Source organism: Triturus cristatus, chromosome 4_1, assembly GCF_964204655.1.
Source record: "Triturus cristatus chromosome 4_1, aTriCri1.1, whole genome shotgun sequence".
In the NCBI taxonomy this organism is placed as follows: domain Eukaryota; kingdom Metazoa; phylum Chordata; class Amphibia; order Caudata; family Salamandridae; genus Triturus; species Triturus cristatus.
In genome coordinates, this window is record NC_140585.1 from 213,827,458 (window position 1) to 213,843,883 (window position 16,426).

Sequence of the window (16,426 nt, forward strand, 5' to 3'; positions counted from 1 at the left end):
CTGGGTTTCTGCATGGCAAAGATCTGTGATGCCTGGAAGACATGAGTCCTCATTTGTCACTGGGGTGTGTTTTTTTAACGTTGCAGCAGCACATAGGTTGGGTGACACAGCCAGATGATTGGCCATTGCACTACATGGGACTCATGTGGAGATGTGGAATTGAGAGGTGAGGTGGTGGTCTTGTAGGTGACATATGTGTCCATGCCCAACATCACACACCTCAGTACATTGTGTAATGTCATGAACTGACATGTGATAGTGATCGTGGTCATGGCCACATGGGTGGATGTACTGACAATCTTCCTTTGTGCATCTCTGTACTGCAGGGCACCAGCTGTCCATCGGCCGTTCCGAGACCTTGCAACCATGCAGCAACACAACAGCATCAGATGGTACCGCTTCACCAGGCCACTGATTGAGGAGTTGGCGGAGCAGTTGGCGCCACTTCTGCTACCTGGCCGGACATACCCTACAGCACAGACCCCAGAGGTGAAGGTGATGGCAGCCCTGCACTTCTTTGCTACCGGTACCTTCTAGTACACTGTGGCTACTGCTGGTGGTATGTCGCAAACGATGTTTAGTCGGGTGCTACGCGATGTCTTGGAGGGGATGTTGCAATTCCTCGACCTGTATATCAAGTTCCCGAGCCAAGGTGAACTCCCTGAAATTAAGGATGCCTTTTATACACTGGGGAGGATGCCAAACGTCATTGAATCCATTGACGGGACACATGTTGCACTGATACCATCACAGACACATGAGCAGGCATACCGGAACAGGAAGCACTGCCATTCGAACAATGCTCTGGTGGTCTGTCTTGCTGACATGTTGATCACACATGTGTGTGCACGGTTCCCTGGTTCGGCGCACGATGCCTACATTATGAGGAGTAGTCACATTGCAACGCTAATGTCACAGAAGCCAGCTCAGCGTGCCTGGCTTGTCGGTGTGTACTGACTGTTCCTCATTGTGTGTGTTTGTCAGTGTTGCATTCCGCACTCCTACATAACTCAGCTACTTGTTCATTTTTGTGTGTGTAAGTGACTCTGGATACCCCACCATGCCGTGGTTGCTGACACCCCTCAGGAACCCTGTGACATCAGCCGAGCTGCGCTACAATGAGGCACATGGTCAGAGCAGGAGGGTGATTGAGCGGATATTCAGCCTCCTGAAAAGCCGCTTTCGCTGCCTGGACAGGACCGGAGGGGCCCTCCCATATGAGCCTGCAAAGGTGTGCAAAATAATACTGGTCTGCTGCATACTACACAACATGGCGGTGCGGAAGGAGGTGCCTCTCATCCAGGATGACGATGAAGACGACCAACGTCCGGCACCTGTGGAGGATCTCGGCCTGGGCCAAGATGCCAGTGATGATGAAGATGATGGTGAGGTCCGCTCCCAGCTCATCAACAACTTCTTCACCTGAATATGAGTTTCCAGTGTTGTTATGTGAATGTATGGAGGTAGCCTGGAATGTGTTGAGCCAGCTCTGTTTGCTTTCTGAGTGTGTCTGTGTGCCACTTGACTGGATGTGTGCTGTGATGTGTCCATTCAGGTGGTGTGTACTCCACAATAGGGTAATACTGCTAACTAGTGTTTGTGTAGGTGTTTTGCTACATGTTTTGTGCATGTCTATTGCATTTCTCTCCTGTTTGTCTGTGCTTTTGACTGTATCTCGTCTGTCCTTCCCAGGGTCCTTTGCCTGTTGTGTGGTCAACACTGACCCCCAACACCAGTGTGGAAGTTGAGAATTCACATCAACTGATGTACCACACATCCCTGGACTTCCATTCTCCAACAGATTGTGAGCGTGTGTCCACTGTTACGTAGAATTACCGTGCAACTAGTGTGGAATAAACGTGTTGCTGATGTGTAATGAACCTGTGTTACGCTTTGTTATGTGCGTTGTCTGTCTTCCCACATCTGAGTGACATCTGCTTACCTCACCTGTGGACTTGTTACCACTGACTGTGCTTGGTGTTGTGTCTGTGCATGCCAATGTGTTTCAGGTCAACATCATTGTGTGTGATGAGTAACATGGCCATGGTGAGTATGTGTTGTGTTGCCATAGTGGTGTGTCTCCCTCACATGTGTCACATCCCCATGACTCACCTTACGTTGGTCACATTGTTGCAGTATTTGGCATGCACTGTGCTGTGTAGCAGATCGACTTCGCCCTGAACATGACAAGTTGGAATCACAACAGAAGCAAGTATGGTGTACTGGTGAGTTTACTTACAAACATGTGTGAGTGAGGTGCACAGGATGGTGGGTGCTTTACAGTGGTTTGGGAATCCAAAGTTCACATTGGAGTTGGAAGTGCTGGTAGATGAAATGTCCAGAGTAAAGTCCACAGTTGTCTGCTACATTGGCCCAACATGAACCCTCCATGTCATGTGGGTGAGTTGTGTGCGATTGGACAAGGTGAACGGGTTGCGCACAAAGAACATTGTCCAGAACAGGTTTAGAGGCCCTGAGGGATGTGCCGGGACATCTGCCTCTCACATGTCCTTCGGAAGACCCCTCTTCTTCCGGGGGGGGGGGGTATCTTCATGTGCAGACCTCTGCGGTGCAGAGGACTCTCCGCCAGAGTCCTCCTCCCTCCCTGTGGCGCTGGCAGATGGTGTTGCAACAGATGTTTTGGGCACACAGGGGGGTGGGGACAGGTTGATGTTGATCTGGCGGAGGCATTGTAGTTTGTCCCGATGCACCGCAGTAAGGGCATCCCACTTTGCCTCCTTGCGGGCATGGTGGACGCCCTGCTCATGTTGCTTGTCCTTGAGGATCCCCACTACCTGGCCAAATCCTCCGGTGCTATCCTGGTACGCATCTAAGATGTGTGCCAGTTGGTGGTCATCATGCAGTCCAGACCCCACTGCAAGGCGCGTCCTGTGCCTCCCACCCCTCCCAGCACCCCTCTCCACACGGGCAGGACCAGCGGCGGTACGCACAGGTCACACTGGGACCCCTTGGGTGGTGTTGCTGGTGGTGTTGGCTGTAGCTTCCGGGGGGTCCTGTGTCCCAGTGCTGTGGGTGTTGATTTTCCTTGGTCTGTCTGTGTTGGCGGGGGTGCCCTATTGGTGTCCAGATGCTGGTGGCGTGGGTACAGGGGGGGCAGATGTTGCTGCTGCTGGTGCTGCATGATGGCTCACACCGGAGGGGCCAGGTTGGTCGTCGTCATTCGAAGAGGACAGTGAGAGAGTCAGACCAGAGAGCTCAGTGTCCACCAGAGTCTGGGACTGGGTATCCTCGTCATTTGGCGCTGGGTGCCCAGCACGACCTGTGTTTGGAAGAAACACACAATGTGATTTATGTTTCTACATGCAACGTTGGTTCACAAACATGACATTTTCTATTTTTCAGACAGATGCCTGCCTGTACACTGCTTTTTCCAAGCTTGTCACAGACAGAGTTTGATCTTGTTTTTGGCCATTTGCCAGCATGGCCTTGTGCTCCCCAGTGTCAGATAACTTGTCAGTCCCTTCCCACTCCCTGTGAGGCGAGTATGGTTCAGGTTGATCTTTCTGTGCCATGTGGGTGGGTGTAGGATGTCTGTGACTGCGAGTCCCATCATACTCTTGGCTACACCCCCCTTTCCAGCATACCCATGCTTCCTCCCTCTTGACTCGGCTTCCCTGTGAGGGGGTGTGATATCAATGGCAAGATGGCTGACTGTGAAATCCTGGTGTTTGTTTGGCTACCAGTCCCAGCATGGCCCTGTGCTCCCCACAACAGAGCCCAGTGTCAGACATCTTGTCAGTCCCTTCCCAATCCCTGTGAGGCGAGTATGGTTCAGGTTGATCTTTCTGTGCCATGTGGGTGGGTGTAGGTTGTCTGTGGCTGAGAGTCCCATCATACTCTTGGCTACACTCCTCTTCCCAGCATACCCATGCTTCCTCCCTCTTGACTCTGCTTCCCTGTGAGGGGGAGTGACATCAATGGCAAGATGGCTGACTGTGAAATCCTGGTGTTTGTTTGGCTACAAGTCCCAAGTGAGCCCCTGTGCTTCACCCAGCAGCACCCAGTACGGGGTATCTTTTGCTGAAATTTCAATGAGGTGTGTGTCAATGCATTGTACCCGGTGAGTTGTGTGGAGTTTGTGTTGGGGGTGTGTCTCCCCATGCTGATTAGTATGGTCAGGGCTGTCAGTCCTCCTTCCCATCATGAAACGTGCTTCCATTGTTGGGCGTGCAAGTTGTCTTTCAGGATGTCAGTCAGTGGTGTCCTGCTTCTGATTTGCACACAGGCCCTAGCAGGGCCTTGGGCTCCCGACAGCAGGAGCCAGTGTCAGCCATCTTGTCAGTCATTTTCCACTCCCTGTGATGTGGGCATGTTTCAGAGGGGTCTTGATGGGCCAATCAGGAGGGGGAGCATTATCTGTGACTACAGACCCCATCATGCTTTTGTCTACACTCACTTCACCTGCATCCCCACTATTCCTTCCTGACAGTCAGCTGCACTGTGAGGTCGTGTGTTTGTGGTGGCAAACTCTCAGGCTGGATGTATTTGGCTTAGTACCAGTGGCTTGCTCTATTTGTTTGTAGGTTGGTGCATGTCATGACACAGTCCCCAGTCACTATGAGATGGCAGGTATTGTGTTTGTGTGACTTGCATACACATCTTGGGTTGATTATCTATTGGTTAGTGTAGGTTTGCTTGGGGTGCATGGTTTCACTGTCCCCTTGCCACACAATCTTGGGTATGTTGTTTGTGTACTCACCAGTCTCTGGGATGTCTGTTAGGCCATGGATGCTCTCTGGTGGTAGGATGTCCCGCACCTTCTCCTCTCAGGTCCTGAAGTACACTGGTTTGGCAGGAGAGCCACCGCCGGTGCGCTGACTCCAGGCATGATCTTTCTCGATGAGTTTCTTGACCCTCCTGCGTACGTCATACCACCGGTTCTGGATATCGTCGTTTGTGCGCAACGTTGGTGCTTGTGCGTTCACCTTGTCCACAATCCTCGCCCACAACTTGGTTTTCTATGAGATGGGGGTCCTTTGGACCAATGTACCAAACAAATGTGGCTCTACACTGATGATCTTGTCTACCAGCACTTCTAACTCACTATCTGTGAACTTTGGATTCTTCTTTGGAGGCATGGTGATGGGTGGTGGTGGTGAGGGATGTGTGTGTGAGGGTGCAAGTGTGAGTGGGTTGGTGTTGGTTTTTCTGGGTGTATGTGTGTGTGGTTTTGTATGAGGTGCTGATGGTGTGTTAGTTGTGTGATGGGTGAGTTGTGAGTGTGTCTGTGGTTGCTGTGTACTGGTGTTTGCTGCTGGCTGTGTCTCCTGTTTGCAAGGGATGATGGTAGTGATTGTAGTCCTTGATATAGTTGGAGTTGTGGGTTTGTCTTTGTCCAATTTGGGGTATTTATTGCCTTAATCATTGCTTGTTTGGTCCTTTTTTTGTGTTTTCTCCTTTGTGTTTTGTGGGCATGAAGGAGACGTTCATGTGATGGAAACGGACGCTGCTGTTGTCTCGTGCGTGCTTCTCCGCCTCGTTCACGCTGCCTGTCTTCTGTGTTTGGTACGCATCGTTCGCGGCGGTCTCTATTGCTTGTGTGCCGGGTTGTCTGTGCATGTCGGTCATGCGGCTTGGTCTCCGTGCGAGTCGGTCTGGTTTTACACGCATTACATCGTACTGCGCTAATCGTACATCGTGAGCACGGGTTGGTCGGGTTGATTCCGGGTTCGTGTCGGTCGGTGAAAATCCCGTCGGTTTTCCAGCCGGATCACTATTTTCCCTCCGGCTCGGTCATACGGTTTGTATTCTGTAGGTGTTGGTTGTAATTCACTCGCGTTGCATCGTACTGCACGGGTCGTACGGCGCTGGTCCGTGTCAGTCGGTATTCGGTCTGGGTCCGTGTTGGTTGGCTCGTTTTGCGGCCGGAATCGGAATCGGCCCCTTCGTGCCGAAAAGTACTACCCAGGGGTTCAAATCTCTCTTTTGATTGTTTCAGACATGCAGTAAATTGAAAGAGGGAAATGGGCAAAGAAGTAACTCCATGAATTAACCATATGTCTCTGCTATTGAGAATGGTAGTTGTTCTAACTTCTCAATATGTAACAAGGTGCATGTTGAATCTTTAATTGACATAAGCTTCTGTTTGTCCTTCAAATTAAAAGGCACAAACAGGGCAGTTGTGTTCAAATATTCCCAAGGCACTTTCCCATTTTTCAATGTTTGCAAAGTCCAGCCAAATTGCGCTACAGATCGCAACTGATTTTGACCATGATACAAAACAGACACATCATTCTGCACAATGTCAATAAAAGATGAAACGATAATATCCTAAGTGCAAATACAAGAAGACAAAGTATTAATGCTATTGTCTACCACATCCAAAACTCTACACAAGTTGTCTTAATCTAGTTAGTGCAGCCTGAAAGCTGCTTCCATTTGGGACAGTTTCCAGATTTCATTATATGCTGCATAAGCACAACGTTTCCGACGAGGAGACCTGGGATCTAAAACGATATCTGCCAGATCAATGTCTCCCTCTAAACGTGAAAGATGTTTTTTCACAGACGATAACAATGACAGTCCCAACTACTGTTGACACAATTTATCCAAAGAATATGGGATATATGACGTTACAACGCATGCTGTTACAACGCATGCTGTTACAACGAAAGTTTTACAATGCGAGTGCATTGACAACGCAGGACATTACAACGCAAGTCTTTACATCGACTTGCACTAGATGGCGTGCTAACATTAAAAAAGTGTAATTTACTATTCCAACTTCAGTCCACGTAACCGTAGGGAAGGTGTTGGGATAGTAAACTACACTATTTTTAATGTTAGCATGCCATCTAGTGCAAGTCGATGTAAAGACTTGCGTTGTAATGTCCTGCGTTGTCAATGCACTCGCGTTGTAACAGTTTAGTTGTAATGGTAGTGCGTTGTAAAAGTTGTGTTGTAAAGGTTGTTCCCCAAGAATATGAAGTAACTATATGTGTTTGTGGAAAGCGAAGGTCAGGTCTAATTAGCATAAACCCCCTGTTGAAATTGAAAAACGCGACTGGCAAGCATTAGCACGGCCATATTAACCATGCCCACAGAGTAATAGCGGACACATTTAATGTACTGTTGTGGACCATACTTTAAATCCTCTAGAGGATAATTTGTATTTCGCTGCCAGTCATCATAAGCTGCCAATGACACGAACGATACACAAAACACGTAGGATCATATTATCGAGGAATGGTGATAACATTATCGCCGCTTTAGTGGCAGGAAACAGCCGCTAAAGCGGCGATAATAGGCTTGCTAATATGCCCTTGAGAATTACCATAGAAGCCCAGGTTCACACCAGAACCTTTTCAGACTTAGGATACAAATTTAATTTTGCTAAGTCTCATATCGCCTATTTAGCGGTTCTCTTTTGCGATTACAAACTCAATAATGAAGGGAGGAGATTAGCCCGCCAGTTTCTGGAGAAATGTGCTCTATTGCCGCCTCCATCTATTCTTAAGAAGTTACAATCTTGCCTGGGTTTTTGGGAATTTCGGTATGATCAGCGTATTAAACCGCGTTATGCATTGATACAACCCTCTTTTTTGTCTTCCAGCTGGCTTCAGGAACATACAGAAATTCTGCCCCTGGTAGGCCTCTGAGGTACCTATGCCCTGGGTACATAGGATATCATATACTAGGGACTAATAAGGGCACCTCAGAATCCAATCTGTTATGTACCTAGGGTACATGGAATCAATTTAGAGATGAAGCAGCTAGGCTGGGGTCCTGAATAGCAGTGCACCAGCCAGACTAAAGTCGAAAAACAGTGTTACAGCAGCCAAAAGTGGTGGTAACCATAAGAGGCAGATCCTACTCTCCTACACATGACACCAGACTTTTGGAAAACATGGAATGCAGTGTCACTTGGAATGCTGCTGCAAAAAGGTTCTTTCAAAGTTTAACAAAGATTGGAGTGATATTGTTTGTATTTGTAGTGATTCAGCTACGTATATGAAAAAGTTGTGTGATGACCTTATAAACGATATCTGAGCTGAAGTGCTTCCTTGTAAGAGATCTTTGCCACTTGTTAGATGGTATGCTGAAAGAATCTTTAAAATCTTCAGAGTTAAGGAAGAATGCTATTGACTTTTTAGCAAATGTTGCAGAACCTGTCCAGAGAATCACAATCTTCAAGTGCACCAGTATTGACACGGAAAGCTGTCAGTGGACAGAGTTAGCAAATTCTGTACTGGCTGTTTTGACGTTGCCTGTCTCAAGTGCCAAAGTTGAGAGGGCCTTTTCACAGATAAAAGTTTACAAGGGAAGGAAAGAGCGAGCGCACATGACCAAAGATTCACTGAAGAAGTATTGTATGGTGTACTACAGTAAGTTTGAATTGAAAACATTTATTTGGACCTCATATACACTGTACGTATACTGTCTATATACCATGCACTATCAGTGCAGAAATCAAGCAATAATAAAAGCAAAACTTTTCATAAACACCTGAAAAACACTGTTTCTGTTGTTTTTAATGGCACAAAAATGTGTAACTACTGATAACTACTGTTTTTTTAAGGTACTGAAATCACTTGAAAACACTTTATGCATTGATACAACCCTCTTTTTCGTCTTCCGGCTGGCTTCTGGAACATACAAAAATTCTACGGTCTTTGCAGTCTGATCTGCTTTCGACCAACTTCTTGTTACCTTGTGACAACACAACTAACTTAGTCATACTGATTGTACCTGGCACAGTGAGTTTCACTTACCTGACATTCAATGAGCGAGATACAGTCCTCATTGTCTACAAATCGCATTTGGACACATCAGCAGAGATGCAGTTTTCCCCCATTGAGAAAATTCTTACTGCAGTACAGATGGCGAACCTGTAGGAATGCTCTTTGGCTCAGGGGAAAAGCATTCTTAGGCAGTCACAAATGCGAGCGTACAGAATTCTAAGGCCTTACACCCACGTTGGATTCAGTGGGCGAGTTCTTTGACATCGGCTGATGTCACTTTAATCTTTGACCCATCCTTGCAGATGCAGGAGTTTTTACAGTCCGAACAAGTTCATCCTGCGTCACAGTTTTTGCTTCCTCTTGATCAATACAAATGTGTAGTTTATACTGACAGATCGGCGCAGCCGGCCGTTGGTTCCAAACATGCTTACTCGGCCGCCTGTGCTATTGTGGCGGGCTCTATGGTTGACAATGAGTTTAAGTCTTCCTTAGTCCACACAAAGTCTCTTGGTGACTGCAAGGCTTAGTTGGCTGAGCTGCAGGCTTTAGTATTGGCTCTCAAATTCACTGTTCCATATGTACTTATGCTTATATTGTGCGATTCTTTCTATTGTGTACAGTATTTTAATGAGAAAGATCATCAGGACTGTAAAGGTAGTGCAATCAAGCATAAGATGCTTGGATTCGAGTGGCAGCTCTTAAAGAAAGCTTGCTGCTCACACATGTTATACATACTCCTGCCTTCAGCGTGTGGGAGCATATGCTGTTGGTAATTCTTTGGCTAATGAGGTGGCCAAATTTGCGTGTTCAGTAGCAGCAGTTACAAGGTCCATGACTAAAATTGATAATGACATTTTGGCAACTATAGCTGCTATAAGGGAAGGGACGGCGTTCCCACAAGTTTTCCCTTCTAAGTATTCTTATAATTTATCAACGGAACAAGTTCCATTCGCATCCATTCCGTCCGTTGGGTCTCGGTTAATTCCCAACAAGGACCGCAGGCTTCCGTTAATCATTGCCGCGCACAAAGGCATGGCATCTGTACATGCTGGAGTTTCAGCGACGGTGTCTCTTTTGCAGCAGCGTTATTGGTGGCGTAGTCTGTATAGACAGACTCGTAATTATGTACTTTCTTGTGACATTTGTCAACAGATTAGATCGTCCATGGTTGCATGTCCACTTCATACACAGCTATACATCTCAAATCAAGCATTTGGATGTATTTATCTTGATCACTGTGGTTCTTTGACGTCCGACAATGCCTATAAACATATTCTTTGTGCACTAGATTCCTTTGGGTTTGGCCGTTACGTAGTGCTGGCACTCAAAATGTCCTTAGAGATTTTTGTTTAAATTTGTTTTTATTTATTGTCATATTTGTATTGCATATCAGGTCATGCAACTACATCATGATTCAATTTGTACACAGGGATGCTCCTGAGCAGATTTACAATATAGTTTGTCTCGATATTGAACACCAGAGTCACGCTCAGCGTATCAACAGTAGCTGCAATGCCCTAGTGGTTTACATTTATAGAGATTAGCGTGTCTTTATCAGAACATTTGCTTGTGGTACCTTCCATTCTGACCAAGGTCCTGCATTCGCCTCTAAGGCTTACAAGGATGTGATGAGGTCGGTGGGGGTACTATTGCAATTTTGGTCTCCATACAGGACTGAGGGCAATTTTATAGTGGAGCGACCCCCGTACAAAACGGTCTTTGGTATCAGAATGTTTGTGCCAGATCTTGATGGTCTAGACATTGTGGCGGCTGCCGCAACATTTGACGTAGATAACCATTGTGCTATGTTACAGAATCTTCAAAAGACTCAAGACACTCTTGCTAAAACTGAGTTGTACTCGTCCGAGGACACAGCGTGATGATCCCAGTCAAAGGGTGGCTTCCTAAAGTTGGAGATCCGGTCCGGGAGAAGATGGAAAACAAAAAAGAATTTGGTCCCTCCTACCTTGCACCAGTATCTGCTCTTGGATTAAAGGGCATTCGAACTGTGATTTTGCCTGCACTACCTGGACGCAAGAAAAATCGCTACATTTCCATTGAACATGTCAAGTTGCACTATTTGGCCGATACTGAATAATATGCCAAAACCATCCAAGAGATGTTGCACTTCTTGTGAGGTCCTCGATGGTGAATACCACACACCAAGTGGGTGAAGTGGAAACCTCAATTGATGTGCTGCCTGTTTTGTCATCGCCTTCAATGACTACACCTCATAATCATGTCTCGCCACCTATGGAGCTTACTGTAGACATTTCTTGACTTGCGCTCCAATCATCTTTTAATGCTGGCCAATCACCTTTGTAATGAGTAGGAACTGTGGGTTATTACATGGACAGAGATAACTTTTCTTTAACTTCGTCTTCTTCATCGAATTCTACTATGGAGGAGGCCCCCACTAGTTTTTTCATTTTCCTTTCCTGGTTTTGCAGAGTTTATTTGGTTCCTCCTTGGACCTACATTTGGATGGTACTTACAGTGGTATTGCTCTTCATGTGGATCGGGTTTGTGACTGTCTTTTTTCTTTTAACTAATGGCCATTATTTGCCTGAACTCTCTGATGTACACTTGGTTGATGGTGTTTTGGCCCCACACACCTCATCTCATATAATGAAAAGGGATTAATCCCATGTTAACATTTCAGCTGTGCAAGTAGTAGATGGCATTGTTTGGCATAAAGATCTATCTGAAATATACGGCATTCCTCTGGGACGTTAATGCCATACAATTGTTATTTTGGGATTTAAAATATTACACTGCTTTTGAAACTGAGGATTTGTATTTCAATTCTGCCAATTATGCAGATTTATTCTGTTTTAATCATTATGGTCATCATATTTTACATAAGTCAAACACAGTCCCTAATCAAGTTAATTATACACAATGGGACATTGTCCTGCCCCATTTCAAGGTAGTTTGCAAACACAGAAAAATAAGTTTGTCTAATTTTCTGGCTATAATCTATCTGACCAGAGATCCTATTTTTATAAATTAAGGGGCATATGTATCAAACAATTTTTTGATCGCAAACGCTGCGATTCGCAAAATAACAGCGTTTGCGATAAAAAAATAGTTAATCGGGATGTATGAGGCAAATCCCATCGCAAAATTAAGGAATTGCTAATTTAGCGATTTCTTAATTTTGCGTAAGCATTTAAGAAATCGCAAATTGCGATTTCTTAAATGATATGTAAAAAGCACCCAAGTTGTGCGAATTAACCTTAAGAAATCGCAAATTACCACCAACTTCCAGTTGGTGGTAATTTGCAATTTCCTTTCAAAAAGCACTTTTTTGAATTTTACAAAGTGCCACGTTGCGCTCATACATGCCCTTAGGGCATGTATGTGCACCATATGCAACACACATGCTAATTTCAGGGGTGCATCAGGGTGTCATCATGACACCCTTGCACCTTTGAAATTATTCTCAAATTGCGATTAGCAAATTGCGATTCGCTATTTGAGAATTACTTCCCATTCATTCCTATGGGTCTCCTGGCCCATAGGAATGAATGGACCAGTGCTCACTACGCCACTGGAGTCAAGCTATCCTGGCTGATGACGGCTGATAGCCAGAAACCGGTCCTAGGATGCTTGATTCCGGTCCAGGGAAGACATGGCTTGGCAGTTCGGGCTGGACTGTTCCCATGAGGCACAGGGTCAAGACTGATTTGCATATGGCCATGTCTAAACTGGGGTGGTGTAGTGGGCAAAAGATTGATGGATTTAACCCAGATCTCTTGACTGGGGGAGAATGTATGCATTGTCAGCATTCCGTCCATCATTTGTTTGTTGTGACTGTTTACCAGCCACGGAAGAAAGTGTAAGTGTTGGAGTCTGTGGCCCCAGCAGCCCTCCAGGACAAATGGAGTGGCCCCCATACAATTGTTGCACAGAAAGGGGAGGTCACCTACTTGGTAGACCTGGGAAACCCTAGGAGTCCACATAGGGTACTTCATGTCAACAAACTAAAACCACAAGTTGACAGGGCAGACATGGGCTTGTTCAGGGCTACAGATGAGGGACAGGAGGAAGAGAGTGACCCACTCCCTGACCTGCTCTCTCAGAACCCTGTTAATTGTCAGTAGATGGTGTAGCCTTGGCAGGCAGCCTCACTGTCCAGCAACAAACTGACTGCACAAAACTTCTCAGCCAGTTTAGACATATGTTTTCTCTGACTCCAAGTCAGACCACCTGGTGCACACATGAAGTGGACACTGGGGACAGTCTGTCTGTGAAGAATACGATCTACAGGCAACCTGATCATGTCAGGGACTGTATAAGGACAGAAGTCCAAAAGATGTTGGATTTGGGAGTCATTGAACCCTCAAATAGTCCTTGGGCTAGTCCAGTACTCCTTGTGCCTAAACCTCACATCAAAGATGGCAAGAGAGAGATGAGGTTTTGTGTGGACTACAGGGGTCTCAATGCAATCACTAGGACTGATGCCCATTCCATCCCAAGGGCAGATGAGCTAATAGATACTTTGTCCTCAGCCAAGTTTCTAAGCACATTTGACTTGAAAGCTGGCTACTGGCGGATCAGACTAGCTGATGATGCAAAGGAAAAGACAGCATTTTCTACCCCTAGTGGGCACTATCAATTTGTGGTAATGCCCTTTGGTTTGAAGAATGAACCTGCCACTTTCCAAAGATTGGTGAATCAAGTCCTCATAGGCCGGGAAGACTATAGTGCAGCAAATCTAGATGATATTGCTGTCTTTAGCTCCACCTGGGAAGATCAGCTAGTCCACCTGAGGAATGTTTTGGAGGCCCTGCAAAAAGCAGGCCTAACTAACAAGGCTACTAAATGCCAGATAGGGCAGAGTCAGGTTGTGTACCTGGGCCACCTTGTAGGTGGAGGCCAGGCACAACCACTACAGAGCAAAATCCAGACGATAATGGACTGGATTGCTCCCACTACCCAGACTCAGGTGAGAGCCTTTTTAGGCCTGACTGGGTATTACAGAAGATTTGTAAAAGATTATGGATCCATTGTGACTCCATTGAATGACCTTACTTCCAAGAAAATGCCCAAAAAGGTTCAGTGGACAGCTATCTATCAAAAGGAATTTGATGACTTGAAGCAGGCCATGTGCACTGCTCCCATTCTACAAAGTCCTGATTACTCCAAAAAGTTCATTGTGCAAACAAATGCATCTGAGTTGGGGGTAGAGGCTGTATTGTCACAGTTGAATGATGAAGGTCAGGATCAGCCCGTAGCTTTCATAAGCAGAAGGCTGACCCCCAGAGAGAAACGTTGGTCAGCCATTGAGAGGGAGGCCTTTGATGTGGTTTGGGCTCTGAAGAGATTGAGGCCATACTTGTTTGGTACTCACTTTATTGTTCAGACAGACCATAAGCCCCTCTTAAGGCTAAAACAGATGAAGGGTGAGAACCCCAAACTTTTTAGGTGGTCCATTTCCCTACAAGCTATACAGTGGAACATAGACCTTGGAGTAACCATGCCAATGCAGATGGACTCTCCAGATTTTTCCACTTAGAACATGAAGACTCAACCGGTCACAGTTAGTTTAATGTCCCTGTGTTTGGGGGGGTTGTGTACGAGAGTAGGATCTGCCTCTTATGCTTACCCCCACTTTTTGCTGCTGTAACACTGTTTTTCGACTTTAGTCTGGCTGGGGCCCTGCTATTCAGGACCCCAACCTAGCTGCTTCCTCTCTAAATTGATTCCATGTACCCTAGGTACATAACAGATTGGATTCTGAGGTGCCCTTATAAGTCCCTAGTATATGGTATACTATGTACCCAGGGCATAGGTACCCCAGAGGCCTACCAGGGGCTGAAGCATGTATTATGCCACCCCTGGAAAGCCCTCCAAAATGACACCACAGGTTTGCTACTGCAGCCTGGGTAAGGTGGTGCATGCAACTCTTACTGAGATATAGGTTCACTATATCTCACCTATTACTGCACATAGAAACCTTTCAGTCGGAGAGACGCACAAGCGCACGTTCCAAGATGGCTGCCGCATGAAAGTCTTCGTGCGTTTTCAGCCCGTTTTTAATCCCAAAACGCAGATTCCTGTCAGAAAAGTGCCCTGGAGGAGGTTGCAGCTTTTATGAAGGTCTTACCTGCATTGTGAAGCAATTTTAGACGTTTCTGCACGGCGGAAGTGGCTTTTTTCACTACCTGGTTCCTGCTCCCTGCACAGCATTCAGGTACAGCCAGGCTTTCTATCAAGGGGGCGGAGCAAGCTTTCAGGAAAGGGCCTGGCTTGGGCCTAGCCACTCCCCCAGCCCATTTTAGCTGCTGCACCAGTCATTTCTTGGTTTATTCCACAGCTGTCATTTCCTCCTTCGTTATTTTGTTTCTGCAATTATATTTCTGACACTTTTTCACTTTAAAATGGAAAATAAGAGTTCTGTTAATAAAAGGAGGCAGCAAGTTTCTCCTCCTGCTAAATCAAAAGTAGTGGAGTCTTCTGAACCCTCACTGTCTTTAATATTGGAGGAAATTCAGGCACTTCGTGTCAATACAGATACTATTGCATCTGAAGTAAAAAATGTGCGTAAAGATATGGCCAGCCTGTCAATGAAAATATCAGATAATTCCATCAAAATACAAGATAATAAGGTCAAACTTGACTCATTTACTCCACTTGTGGCAAAAATCTCTCCTATGTGCTCAACATTATTGGACTTGGAAAATCGTAACAGACAATACAATCAACGCATATTTAATTTACCTGAAAATTTTGAGGGGATAACTGTAGACTATATTTGGAGAACTTATTACCTGGTCTTCTACAAATTTAATTTTTAGAATCGTTTGAAATTGATAAAGCTCACAGGACTCCCTCACAAAGAAACCCTCAGCACACAAAACCGCAACAAATGATTTTTAAAGTTCTTCGACACCACCATTTGGTTCTAATCAGAAAAGCAGCTAGAGAAATACCTTCATTGATGGTTAATGGGAATAGAATATTTATTTATTAAGACTTCGCCAAAGAAACAGTTTTAATTCGCAAAGAATTCACTGCTCTTCGTCCTCAACTTCGCAGTCTAGGCTATAAATATGGTCTCTTTGATCCATCGACGATGCACATTTGGAAGGATAATTTTTCAAAATCTTTTCACCGTCCAGAAGATCTGAAGCATTTTTTGGATCATCAGTCTCAGCACTCTATGGATACCAATGACTCTGCTACTTGATTTTTTCCCGTTGTGTTTTTTCTGACACAGTACTGAAATTTCTCTTTAATGGGCTCCAGCAGTTTCGGATATGCTTGTACAGTGTGTGTGCATTTCACATTTCACATTTATGTCTTCTGTTTTTCATTTTTTCCATGTTTTTTAATGTTTCCTTTCCTTCTTCTTTATCTGGAGCTACCTGTTTCTCATTCTCTTGATCCTCTTGTATCTTCCTCTTCTTGAATTCTTTTCTCCTTTCTTCTATTTTGGCTAATATTCATAATATTAAAGTAATTTCATTAAATGTTAAAGTTAAAGGATTGCGCCATCCAGTTAAACGTATAAAAATTCTAGATTACCTAGGTAGTTGCAAAGCTGATGTTTGTTTTATACAAGAGACTCATATAGATGATAACATTTTAGATGATATGCAGAAGAAATGGGTAGATGCTATTGTCTCTTCTCCTGCCAATGGTAAAAAAAATGGTATGGCTATTCTCTTTGCAAAAAAACTACACTGTCAAATTTTGAGTAAAACTTCTGATAAGGA

General features: G+C 45.3%; 1 protein-coding gene across 1 annotated transcript in view; it reads right to left on the reverse strand.

Annotated features, from left to right (window-relative positions):
• Positions 1 to 16,426, reverse strand: part of LOC146854083 (olfactory receptor 13C9-like) — a 72,889-nt gene that overhangs the window by 39,077 nt on the left and 17,386 nt on the right. The window lies entirely within an intron of this gene.